Raw genomic sequence first — 13,443 nt, forward strand, 5'->3', positions numbered from 1 at the left:
CAAACAAACCTGCAGCATCTCTGACTCGATAGCAAGCGAACAAAGACATGGCTGAGCTCTTCTGACAAAGAGGCAGCCCAGAAACAGATCTGGAATTCCTGCTGATATGCTATAGTGGGTTTCTAACAGATTGGTGTTTTTCCACTGTGTGCTGACAGCAGCCGCTCGAGCGGACAGCCTGCACAAATGAGAAATGAAGAGAAAGGATAGCCAGGGAAAGGGCTTAAGTTGTGCAAACCATGCTAAAGCAAAAGCCAGAGTTCCTGGCAAATGAGATATACTAACTAGGGACAGTACAGGCACGAGTGGCATTTGGAATAAACAAAACCCTGAAGGCAGCAGAGGGATGCACAGCAACCAAACTTCAACAGATTTCTCTCCCGGGAGCAGGCAGCTTCGGAGTCAGAGAGAAGGGGGCAGAGACACGCTGAGGAACAATGAAACGCATGCAACCCACCACTGCACACTTGTACTTCCCAAAGTGGAAATGCTTCGTCCTGGGTCTCTCCAGCCACGCTCAGACCCTGTTTGCTGGCCACGAGGATCAGAATCAGCCACCAATTCCTTCCCCTTGTAATTCTGCGCCCTCCAGTAACCAGAACATGTCTCTTAAGCTAAAACACTAAGAGAATAAAAGCAGAGACAGAAGTTTTTAAAATAAAGCAGTCAACATATACTTACATATCTTGCTGTTCTCTGCTGCCTTAATTCTTACTGCTCTCAATGCTTCAGGGGACTTCTCTGGCTCAGCCTGTCCCAGGTGAACAGCCGCCAGACAACAGAGCTGCCCCTCTCTTTAGGATTACCTGTTTAGCATCCTTTTGGCACACAATTGTCAAGCCAAGTCAGTATCAGACATGATCAACACTGCATCCGTGCAGGGGAAACTTACGTTTCTACTTATATATAAAAATTATACACATACACATATATATATTAGAGCTACAATCTACACTGAAAAAGAAAGCTGCAGATAGCCTTTACTTTGATGAAAGCTCAGGATTATGAACCAGGATATATCAAGGTGGAAGGAAAGACGCTGCAGCAAAGTGCTAGCAGTTATTCTAGGACTTTTGACATATTAGTATTAAAAGTTGCAAAAAAAAAAAAGCCCAACAGAAGGATTTGTTGCCAGTCTTTGCACAGTCTTCAGTTTGGTAGCCCAAAAAAACGCTACAGATGCCCTTTGCTCACTGGGATTCAGTACAGCTCCTAGATCACTTGCATGCAATTAGCACAGGTGCATAAGAAAGCCCCTATATTAAGTATGATCAACAATGCAACTGATTTCTAACTTCCCAGAGTGCTGGGCAGACTACAAGGTGCTAGTCTCAGCCCATCTTTGTTTTGATTGAATTAGCAAAAACGTGGGTGTAGGCTGAAGACCCAGCCACAGAAACGCTCTCTGCAGTTAATCAGGTTTGCCAAGCGTTGCCAGGACAAGGGGCAAGGACCAAGCCCAGAGGAAGAAATGAGTCTGGGAAACTGGAAGTTCTGGCTCCTCTTCCGGCATTCAAGGAGGAAGGTTCAGTTTTCCCCAAAAATCTATTTCCATAGTAGAGATTGTAGCAAAATGCTGGAAAGGTGACAGTCATATGAGAGGCAGGAACAAGAAATTAAAATTTCTGCCACGTTCAAGAGAACTCTCTCCCCTCCCGTTCACCTCTACACTGGAGTAGATTTCCAGCACGTGAGGATCGAGTAAGTAAAGTCTCCAAGGGTCAAGCAGGAAAAACTGCAAGTAAGCTGGCAATTCAACTGATGTGCAAAGACAGATGCAAGAGAAGAGCACGTATGTACGTGTTAACCGAAAGGGACTTTCCTCCTGCATGCCACAGACCGGCACTGATTTAACAGCATGCAGTTACATGTTTGAGAAAGAGGTAATAACTCATGATTCATCTCGCAAGGGAATTTATGATTTATCAGCTTTTCTTCCAAAATCCTCCCTCTCCCATGACCAACCTTCTGGCAAGGGACAGAAGGCAAACTCCAGCTATGATGCTCTTCAGGCATAATTACTGTGTTGCCCAAACCCGAAATGATGGACAAATGGTAAAGTGTCTCTTAGTGACTTAACAGGAAAGGGGAGACTGGAGAAGAAAATCAACCTGCCGTCTTGGCCCCAGTGAACATGGGAAAGCAGGCCTGGCAGTGGGCACAGGCGTACCACCCAGGAACGCCAGCCAGGCATGAAGGAGAAGGGGCAAGGAGGGTGGACAGGTCACCATCCGAGGAAGCGCAGAACCTGTGGGCTTGGGCATGAACAATTCGAGTCTGCCACGCAGAGAACAAGTGCAGCTTTCTGGTATCCGCTGTATGAACAGCCATATGTACTTTACTAAAGCCACTAATGAGGGAAAAGAGCTTCCATCCTCACGGAGCAAACACAGGGAAGTCATCAGCTAGTTTTATTCCTGGACAGATGTAAATTGCACAAAATTGTAAACCAGACACAAATCCCCAGGATCTTTTTAGCAGCACCGGGATGAGAGCTGCCAGGCCCGGCGCAGCCAGTGCTCCTTCCTGGAAAACTGTCACTGTGAAGATGAAAACCTGCCTTGCATTACCGTGAGCAAACCTGAGAGAGGCCTTGGAAAGTTCCCCCCAAACAAAGATGATTCCAGTTGGAAGGATCAAAGGCAGCTTGCTTGCTGCAGGATCAGTTAACAGTCTGGCTAGAAAATAATTTTCCTGTGTTCTGGACTCTGCATGCGGAGTAAACACTGCCCCTTCAGCCATAAAGGGATGCAGCTCCCCCCGCACACCTCAAAATAAAAAGAAAGCCAGCAGGGCAGGATCAGAAACAACATTAACTCATACAGAAAACCCAGCGTTTTCCTCTGTAATGAGCATTTCTCTTCAAGTTACTTGCACATCCTACCTGAAACGCAGCTTATCACAGTGATGTGATCAGATCATATCTACGACCTACTCCAAAAGAAAATGACCCCCAAACCACCATATGGAAAAACCTGAGTATTTGTTACCAGGAATAGAATTGCTCCAAGCGACTGCAGAGTAACAGCAACCAGAAAGGCTGGGTTTATGCTGTCCCTCTGCTCAAAGAGAGCAGCTCCACATTCCCACGGAGCAAAGCTTGTTCCAAGGTGGAGGGATCACTTACAAACAGTCCTTTTACCATCAACCCTTCACACAACTCCCAGGCACATCAGGTAGACCAAGATCCTTGAGGACTTCTCTTGCTAATGGTGTTTCAGGTCAGAGACCCAAGAGAGCAAGCACACTTACAAAGTTTCTCCAAAGCAGGCGCCCAAAAAAAACCCCCTCATTTCTGTATAATGTTCCCATAATACAGATCTCACCAGCAATTTCTCTTCTGTCCACAGCCCCCCCCGGGTCACAGGCACAGGTATTTGAAATATCAGTACTAGAAAACCCCAGGATACCCAGCTACCTCCTCCTCCCCAACATTTTCAGGCTATACAGACCAGCTTCCACCGGTGCGGAGGAAACACAGCTCCCCTGTGCTGGGCAGGTACTTCCCAACATGGGAATCCCAAACAAGTTTTCCACCCAAGTAGAATGGCACGTCCAGTCCCAGCAGCCTGCATGACTTTAACCTGGGTACAAAATACTCATTAAGGGATTTAAACAAGAACTATGACAGCCAGGCTCCCAGTAAAAGATAACCCTAAAATGCTCATTTGCTTTCAGGTGGGCCATTGTAAAGCTAGGGCAAGAAGGAACACGTCCTTCTGAAAGAAAACAGTCATCGCCCTCGCTCCCCTACCATGGATCTTGGTAGCTATATATTTCGACACATTCAGAGTAGCACTATTAAACAGGGGATGCTATTCACGCTTTTGGCTTATTAGTGCTACGCACAAAAATTAGATGAAGTTACGTGTGCCGGCTAATTATAGCAAAGCCATTTAAAGACTGTTGAGGGTGCAGGTGCAAGGCAGCAAGGGAGGGGGTATCAGATGGGCTAAAATACTCCACGCAGGCTGCGTTGTCAAGAGGTAGATCATGCTAATTGGCCATAGACAAAATACCCAAGTATGCCAATGTGCTTGTTAGCTGAGAGCTGCTCCTGCAAGCACATTTATTCCTGGTAAAGCGGATGTTTCTGCTGAAGCAATCAGCACCCAGACACTCCAAATCCAGGGAGTCAACACAATCGAGCTTTATTGGGACAATGATAAAGCTAATGCTAACTCATGCCCAAAAATAAACTAAGATACCCCTGAGATCTATAGCAGTGTCTTAGAACCACAACTGTTACATGCGTGATCATAAAGACAGAGCATAAGCCAAAAAAAACCCCCAGAAAATTGCAAACTAAAGACCCTGCAGCCTCCCAAGTTGCTTTTTGACTGGCAGACAGTGAGAGTGGACAGCACACGATTTTTCTGTGCTGCAAAACTTAGACTGACAGTTTCCATTGACCTACAAAAGTACCTTGAGAATTGCAAGTTTAGCTATGTTTATCAGAGGAATGAGGCTAACTTGCTGTTATCTCCAGACTCAGTTCAAGTACAAATTCTGGGGTTTGTTTAGTGGGCTTTTTTACCTTAAAAAAAGATTAAATGGTTCAACTGGATTTGCTGACATTTCACCTATAAGGAAGTAAGAGGTGAGCCACGGAAGAAAAGCAATTCGTTAGTGTCCCACACTATCTGCAGGAAAAAAACAGCCTACTGCTCCAGCTGCAAGTTATAATCTCATCTCCTTTCGCAGCTGAGTGGCACAGGCTCCCCAGAAAACACAAAGAAATGGGAACGGGAGAGGAGTGTCCTCTTAGGACATTGTGCTACAGGCAGCAGAACAGCCATAATCCCGTTTTCCTCACTTCCCGAGGCAGTGAACAAAAAAACCTGCATTTGTCGGGCTGTTCACTTCTCATGCGCAAAACTTTCACCCAGTTCACATGCCTTATTACAGTATCCATTTCTCGCATTCATCTCTTCACATGCCACATTCACCCATGTCAGCACCCACCTCGCTCAGCAGCATCAGCGAGAGCAAATTGCTGTATTTCAGGAAATCTTCCCAGCCCATCTCCAGTGGGACAAATCCCACAGGAAAGGAGACGGCCTCAGCTCACCTCCACCCGACCCAGCTGGTGGCCCCTCCACGGAGGAGGTCTGGAGCAGGACCCCTCCGGTGCCCAAGGCCACCACGGGGCAGAGAAGGTGGTGGAAGCTGCCTGACAGCAAGGGGCTACAGTAACTCTCAAGCTGTGTGGTTTGCACAACCCATGTGCATGCTGTCTCTCCCCCACCCCGTTTCCCCACCACCACCTCTAAACTCCTCCAGGTTGAGGCTGATCACTCCTCGCTGCTCATAACTCCCCACGGCCCAGCTATGAGAGGTTTGGGTGGTCCTCCACAGCTGAAGAGTCACACAAGACCAAACATTGCCAACAGTGGTTTTGTCGGGAGAACAAAAGTGTTTAAAAGCTTTTAAAGTGACCAGAGCTCGATATCATTTTGAGATCTCAAGCTTCTGAATGAGAGCTCAAGAATACAGCCAGTTCACATGTGTTCATGCATGTAAAAGTCTCAGATGCCAGCCCGTATCACTGGGCAACGCTTCTAAGGGGCCCAAGACCACAGACAAGACGATGCTTCCCAAAACTGGATGCTGGAGGGGTTTCTTTCCATCCCTGATGTAAAGAATTACACTGTACAGGCCCCTTGATAATAACTGCACAATTATTTCAATGCTGCTGCTATCTCTTGTTGACAAGCTAATGGAAGACAGACACATGAAATTAATTCGAAAAACAAATTAAAGTGGATGCATTTTTCAGTTTAAGTCAACAAAGGTGATTCTGGGGCGGACAAAAACTTCATTACCTAGAACCCAGCACTTCAAGGGACATTGTTTTTCTGATGTCAAAATGGAAGAAGTCTTCAGCTACAAACACTTTGATTCAGCCAGGCTCAGGGAAATCCCTAAGCTTCTGCATTAAGTAGGTAATGAATTTTTATGACCATCATTCTTACTTGAGGTACTGGGTTTTCACACAATTATTCTTTTTACATGCTGAAAAACATGGGCTTCCCTGATACTTGAGCTTCTCCCCACACATTCCTCAGGGACAGCCAAGCCCGGGCACGGAGGGAAAGGGACTGTGGACCTGCCCTCCGGCGTGTCACTCGGGTGCGATTTATGACCTGGGCATAGCACACTTGTTGTTCAAACCATGGTGCCCCCTCCATCCCCCTGCAAACACACATCCTTTCCTCAGGAGGAGAGGGAAAAAGGGTATTTTCAAGCAGCCTGGAAAACCACAGAATTCACTGAGTTTACCCAAAAAGGAATTGTCACCACATCAGACTGAGAGGCCACGGAGGTTTGCATTTGTCTGCTCGGTGGGGAGCTTCAACTTGATCTCTTTAAGCAGCCATCTGGTTTTTACAGGAGCTGCCACGGTTCTCTGTACAACCATCGCAGCACACAGACACCGCACTGAATTTGACTGATGGAGAACCCTCCACCCTGAAAACCTGTCCACCACCATTTCCATCTTCCACATGCAAGTGGGTGAAAGTCGCCTGCGTGGTCCGTCAAGGCTTTCTTCCCACCTCCAGAGAAGGAGGACACAACTCGGAGGGTAAGCCGTCGCTGGCAGGACAGGCAGAGGAACTCGAGGGCAGTGGAGCTGGAGCAGGCAGCAGGAACAGTGGGAGATAACCCGACTGCATTAGCAGCTGTGGATGCATCACCCCACATGCAAACCCCATGGATGAGAATTCAAGACATCATCCCAGCTTCCAGGTGATCCCCTCCTCCTCGTGGGCGAGTGTCTTATTTTTGCAGCTCTTGCCTCATCTTCTCCCTCACCCCTTTGTTTTTATTCAATATAATAGAAGGTTTGGAGCTGGGGCCTGCCCTCAGATTTCCATACTACAAGGCACTGTCCCAACTTGTACTAGAAAAAAAAACCAAGAAATAATTAATAGCTATTACTTCGAAGAGATCTAATCTGAACCTCGAACCAGTGATTTAGCAAGAAGTGATCCACAGCCTGGAATTACCTAGCGTGCATAGTCCAACAGCTTGATTTTTTTTAATTTTATTTTTTAAATTGAACCTCTTGAGTAGCTGAACAAACTAAAACATCAACCTATGCTGGCATTTCCCCAATCACGGGCACAAAAATCACCATCTCACAGACCGCCTTCATGCACACCAGCCCAGCCTCAGCAGCCTGAGCAGGAAAGGGGGACGAAGCAGCGTAGATGGGACCCCATCAGCAGGACAGCACGGAGACACACCTATTCAAAAGCACATCTCGCCAGCACAGAGCAGTCTGGGCCCGAGGAATGGGCTTACTATGCTCACAGCTGGGTGACGCTGCCCCTTCAGCTGTACCAGACAGACAAGAGGAAGGACACGGGCTTCACAACTCAGCCATCGAGAAGTAAGCAGCTTCCAAGGAGGAAGGGAGGGACAACTTCTTTTAAACAACTTCAACAGGCAAACAAATAACCAGGAAAAACAAACCCATGAACTTTCCACCTCATTCTAAAAAGCCCACACTGCCAAAATTTTACTTCCCCTTCTTGCTTAAGCATTACGTTAAAAGAGGACAAGTATTAGTACTTTGTTCCCTTGCAAGGGAAGCAAACAGCTCTGCCAAGTGAGCTCTGCATCGCAGGGCGTGAACACAGAAGAGCTGAAATAAAGCTAATGCTCCTCTCCTGCTGCAGCGGGTCTTGTCCTTGGGACAACTCTATTTCTCTGTTAGTGTCAACAGAGCTTTGCCCAGAATAGTGCTCAACATCCCCATGGCAAGAAAGTGATGGGGGATGAAGGGGAGTGGAGAGAAACAGATGCAGTCATGAATCGTGTCCTCCCTTCCACTTCTCACATGACAAGCTTCAAAACTTTTTTTTTTTTTAAATCAAAGGTTTTCCCATGTGATAAAAATCAGGACAAATTAGGCTTGACAAGTAAAGGTCAAAACTTTATTTGTGAGCCACTGGCCGGGAAAGCAAAGTGATGCTCCTCCAGAAACAGGACCAGGACCCACGACAATTCCCATTGCAACTCAAGACCAGAGGCAACGAGGGTGGTCAGGGTCTACAGAAAAAATTTCCAGTGGATCTAAACAGACTGTCATTTCAAATGAGAATTTTTCCTCTAAATACCACAAGCATTTTGCAGCTCCAGATGCCAACTCGCGGAGAAAGCACCAACTGGGGTCCTCCCGTAGGGCCGGCTCTCTGCCACAGCACAGGGACCAAACCGATTCTCGTGCCCCATTAGTAGGAGCGCTCAGGAGCGGCCCCAGCAGCAAGCTCAATTGTTTCTCCTGGGCCTTGTGACACAGCTTTGTCATCTCCACTCACCAGGCCAGCCCTGGAAATGGGACCTCCTTCCTCGTCAGACATTAGCATCCATCAGCACAGCAGCCTGCACACACAGCCTCAGCAAAGGCAGCAACAGCAAGCCTGAGCAGCAGCATATCACCAGCCCAGCTGGACCAGCATCTCTCCCCAGTGGCGCTGCAGCAGTCTCCACCACGTTTACTCACCACCGAACACCATCCAGTGCAGGCAGCAAGCGGCGCAGGCAGCCCTGCCCCATCCTCCTCAGCAAGGCACCAGGCGGCACGCCATTAGAAAGAGATCAGACATGAAAAACCGGGGCAGGTCTGCAGGAGCCTGTGAACTGGGGCTGATCTCCCAGTCCAACAGCAAACGCTTCCAGCCCTCGCAGCTCTTGCGAATCTGCATACAAATGCGCCTCTTTAGTAAAATAAATTGAACCAACTGTTACTGCCACGGCCAAGAAAGCCTCAAATTAAGGTTTTCTTTCTGGAACAAATGCAATGCACATGCATTTTAATTTAAAAATTTCTGCACACAGAGCTCTATTAGAATCTGTGCCTTGTAAAATTTGGTTATAGCATTGACCATGTAGGATGTCAGCATCTGTGAAGTCTAATTTTCTTGCGGACTAGATAGTGTTATAGTTGCACACTAAGGCTGCTTGTACTTCCCTCCTTATAAACCCCTCCTGGAATTTATCTTTTTTTCCAGTGCCCAGACTGACAGCTCATATGCTGAATACATAATCCTGGCTCGGAATGACAAAGTTTAAATCCTTCATGAGGGAGTGAAGCTGGGATGCTCTTAAAAATTCTATTTGTTTTTATGTACATCTGAGCTATACAAGTAAGGGAAGAAAAAGGGGACAGCTGCCTCTGTTCCAGAACCAGAGCTCTCCTAACAACAACCTCAACAGACACGTTCAGCTGTTTTCCATGTTTCAGCCACTGACAGATGTAAATACCTATTTTACACCATGGGATTTGACTTTTCCCACAGGCATTAATATGCCCCAAAACTTGCAAGGGATCTTCTTAGGTCAGCCAGTGACCATGATATAGTCTGCTTTTGTCAAAGCCTTTCCTAGTGTACAGCCTGCTCTGACCACAGAGGTTACTATTCTCTTGCAAGAATAGTTGAAATTAATAGTTGAAATAGAAAACAACGTCCTTCACGTTGTTTTCCCATCATCATTAACACCAGCACATTTTCCTCCAAGGACAAGCAATATGAATTCCTTCTCCCAGCTCTTCAGTGTCTTGCTCCCTCTGTACTTCACACAGAGCGACAATCACAAAAAATAAATTTCCAGGAACTTTCTGGTTTGTTGGTTTCAATACAAATCTCTTCTCCTGTTTTTTTTCTACTAAGAGTTCATCTGATGGGATGCTGGAAATCCTGGAATGAGACACAAGAGTGAAATCATGAGAAGAGCTGCGCAAACACAAGCACGGAGCAGGTGCTGCTCAGCAAGCCCAGAGACGTTCAAACTTTGTGCTCGAATTCATCTGCCAATCCTCTTTGGCTCCGAAAGAGCAGCCGAGGCTGAGCTGTTAGTGCTCTGCTCAAGGTGAGGACAGCATAAGACTGATCTTCTGAAGCATCAGAAGACAGTGATGTCCGAAGGTGGGACACCTTTCAGCAGACCCGTTGTGTAGCACATCCACCAGCCTGACTTGATGTTAGCACTTATTTTAGAGAGATGTACCTACGCTGCTGGGCAGTCGTCAATAACTTACTTTCCCATGGGCTGACAGCAGTGTTGATCAGCTTAAGTTTGCATCCACTAAATTTTAACATTAATGAGAAATTTAGCTGAGCCACAACCCTCCTGCGCCACGCCACGTCTTGCCCGTATCCTCACACGGGCAGGGGAGAAAGGTCTGGCGAAGAAAGCCACTTGCATGGAGTCCCATAGCGAGCTGGTGGCCTATTTGAACAGAATCCAGATTCCCGTATGTTAATTACAGAAGCACCTTGCTCAATAAACACACACAATTCAGTCATTACTAGACTTTTTCCTGCAAATGGGGCGAGAAGAAGAGTGTCTGCGTTTGCTGTCCTCCAGGGTCAGCACCTTGCTAGCCATTTTGAATGGATGCTCCTAGACCAAAACTGGCAGTTCTTCCCTTTGCAACAAGAAGTTGATCATCTTCCAGATGTAAACCAGGGAAGGAAGTCTAGCCATCTTCTCCTGATGAGAAGCATTCAAAAACCATACAGCAGGGAGCCCGAAAATCACAAGTTTGGTCAGTAAAATTGCAGGATAACAGCACTGTGCAACACACTGAAATGCTCACGGCAAGACCAGCACTAGAAAGCAGGGGTGCAGATGACCTGGCAGACACTGCAACACTGTGAGGAAGCTGGAAACCGGACTGTATCTATCAGCTCTGGGCAAGTGCCTCTCCAAAGGCCTAGAAGAAAATGGCACATTTCTTCTTTCCAGTCTGCCCCCTCACCTTGCCCTTCCCCCAAGGCGAACAGAGCCACAGCCACATGGCTCAAGAGTGGACGTGGGCTCTCAGACATCTCCCTACTGCTTGCTCACTTCTGACCAAGACAGCCTTCTTGTTGTTCAACCCTCAAACAGGCTTAACGCTTCCAGCCCAAAGCAAACCCCCTGGGACCACCCAAGCGCCCACCAGCCCCGCTCCACCCACACTCAGCCATTATGCAGATGCAGGAGCAATAAGCACAGACTGCCAACAATGCTCACACACGGGTGTCCAGGTCACAAAGGCAAATTTTATCTGATATCAAAAAGCCTAATTATTTTTAATCAGAGTAAAAGTGAGAAGAACATGTCTTCACAGCCAAGCAAAAATAGAGGCTAAAGATCATTAGCGTATTTCTACTTTAATCATTCTGAACTGTGAAAGACTGCAGAACTTCTGGCTAAAATTTCAAGTCTTTAGCTACAGTAATTAGACAAGGTTATAATTCCCCTGACTGTGTAATTTAGTCTCAAGAATAAAACTTAATCTCAAAGCATTAGCAGCTCCGATATGATAACATCTCTGTTATTGCGACAGCCCAAAGAAAAATGCTTCATTCTTTCAGTTTCTTGCATGCATCAAGAAACGCAGCCTCAGCTGCAAGTGCTACCAGCTGCTTATTCTCCAAGATAAAACTTTATTTTTAGCCTAAGCGCTTATTCAGGACCTGTGTGAGTATTGCGATTAAGCTCTTATGCCCATTGTAAGCTCCGTCAAATCTGCTGCAGACGACAAATAACGATGCAGGCTCCAGCAAAGGAGATTGTCTGTACAACAGTCTGCACGATTGTCACCTTCTGTCCAGGAGCAACAAGAGGAACTCTGCCAGGGATCAGGACAACCGAGTTTAAAGCTGGATTTTAAGTAGACGGAGGGAGAAACTCTTACAGCAAAGCACAATTGCCAAAGCTGTTTCCAGCAACTGGGGATTTGCTATCAGAACATCCGATAATTTGACTGACACCGTACAACCAGCTCCGTGCTCTACAGCCATCATCGTCTCCACGCTAGCGTGAAAGGTTTGACAGTACCTGAGCTACCACAGCTCGCTGCTTCCCCAGCGGTCCTACACTGGCACCAGCCTCAGCACATGCTGCTCTGTCACTGAACCAATGCATTTGCTATCCTGGCAGAAAAGCAACCAGATTAGAAACAAAGAGTTTTCCAGCAAGCCAGTGAACTAAATTAATTGAGAGCGGGTCCGACAAGAGCAGAGGCAGCATGGGGGAAGGCTGGACCGCAGGGCCGGGCGTAGGATGTGGGATCAGGCTCGAGGAGCGGCCACGCACTGTCAGACCCATGTTTTGAGCCACGGCATGCCCCGGTCTGCAAAGAAAGCAGCTCCTACAGTACCTCACTCTGCACAACACGCTCCAATCCTGAACTCATGTCAATGCTACAACATGAAACAGGACAAAGGGTTTTCCTGCAAAGAGAGAGCGCTCAAAATTCACTCCTTTGCAGAAACCTCTCTTCTCTTTGCAGCTTGGGAGGTGAAACCCCATTCCTGCGCCTGCCTGGCCAGGACTACCTGTACTCTGCCGCTGTGCACTTGCTCATGCTGCAGGAGAATTTGAAGTTGTTGCTAGGCTGCACAAAGCAGTCTCTTATTTTTATCACATGCCTGTTTATTCTTGTAGAAAAAGACACAGCAAATAGCAATCCAAGGCATCCTCAAAATGCTTGTTATACTCTCGGCTGGGTCCATTTTCTCACCAGATGGTCCAAAACTTCTTGGCCATCAGCATACGCACCTTCACACTCAGGCAGCCCCCTTCTCGTTCCTCCCGATGTACAGCATGAAAGTGTGACCGACCAGAGAAGGCCTCAGCTGAGCAGAGAATCTAAACCCACATGGCAAACAATTTTTCAGTTATTCCAAATAAATTTCAAGTAATTTTGAAAAGGCTATTAATAGTAATTTCAAAGCTATTTCCTAACGGCTTAATACAGCTGAGCAGCTGATTTGCAGCAGCCAGCATGCTAAAACCATTCCTGCTTTACCAGGAAACTCCCTGCAACTTAGCACTTATTTTTGCACCCCTGACATTTACCAATACAGCATTTTACAGCTGCCATTCCCCTCCTCGGCATGTAATATTAACACTTCCATTGATGGGGAATACAGCCTAGGTCAGCGCAGACAAGAGACGAGGCAAGACCTGTCATGGTGCCTGGTGAAGACGAGAGCTGAAGCAGACTGCTGCTCCCATGCATGGGTCCCACGGCCAGCAGCAGACCACTGGGGCCAACCCCTGCCCTGCTCCCTGCCCCGCCAGGAGCAGAGCAAATAAGCCTTCCTAGCAGGCCAAGTGTCACCCATAGTTTGGCATTCTCAAGGACAGCAGCTCACTTCACAGTCCCTGTGCTGCTGTGGTACAGCCTGAAGCCTTCAGCCAAACCTGGAACAACTCCAGACTCCTGTTATGAAATTACATGTCCCCTCATAACAATAGCAACACACGGGCTATTTAACCCAAAGGAAGGACCCTTATTATTTGCTAGACTCAGCATTTGTCCCTTCCTGACACCGAGTGAACCTCCTGCTCCTGAGGAAGCTTTCTAAATTGAACCTTTTACTGCTCCATATAAAGCTTTGAAAGGCCTGCCTTCTGCAGTGACTGTCTGACTCCAGA

Source organism: Aptenodytes forsteri, unplaced genomic scaffold (assembly GCF_000699145.1).
Source record: "Aptenodytes forsteri isolate BGI_AS27 unplaced genomic scaffold, ASM69914v1 Scaffold53, whole genome shotgun sequence".
Taxonomy (NCBI): Eukaryota; Metazoa; Chordata; class Aves; order Sphenisciformes; family Spheniscidae; genus Aptenodytes; species Aptenodytes forsteri.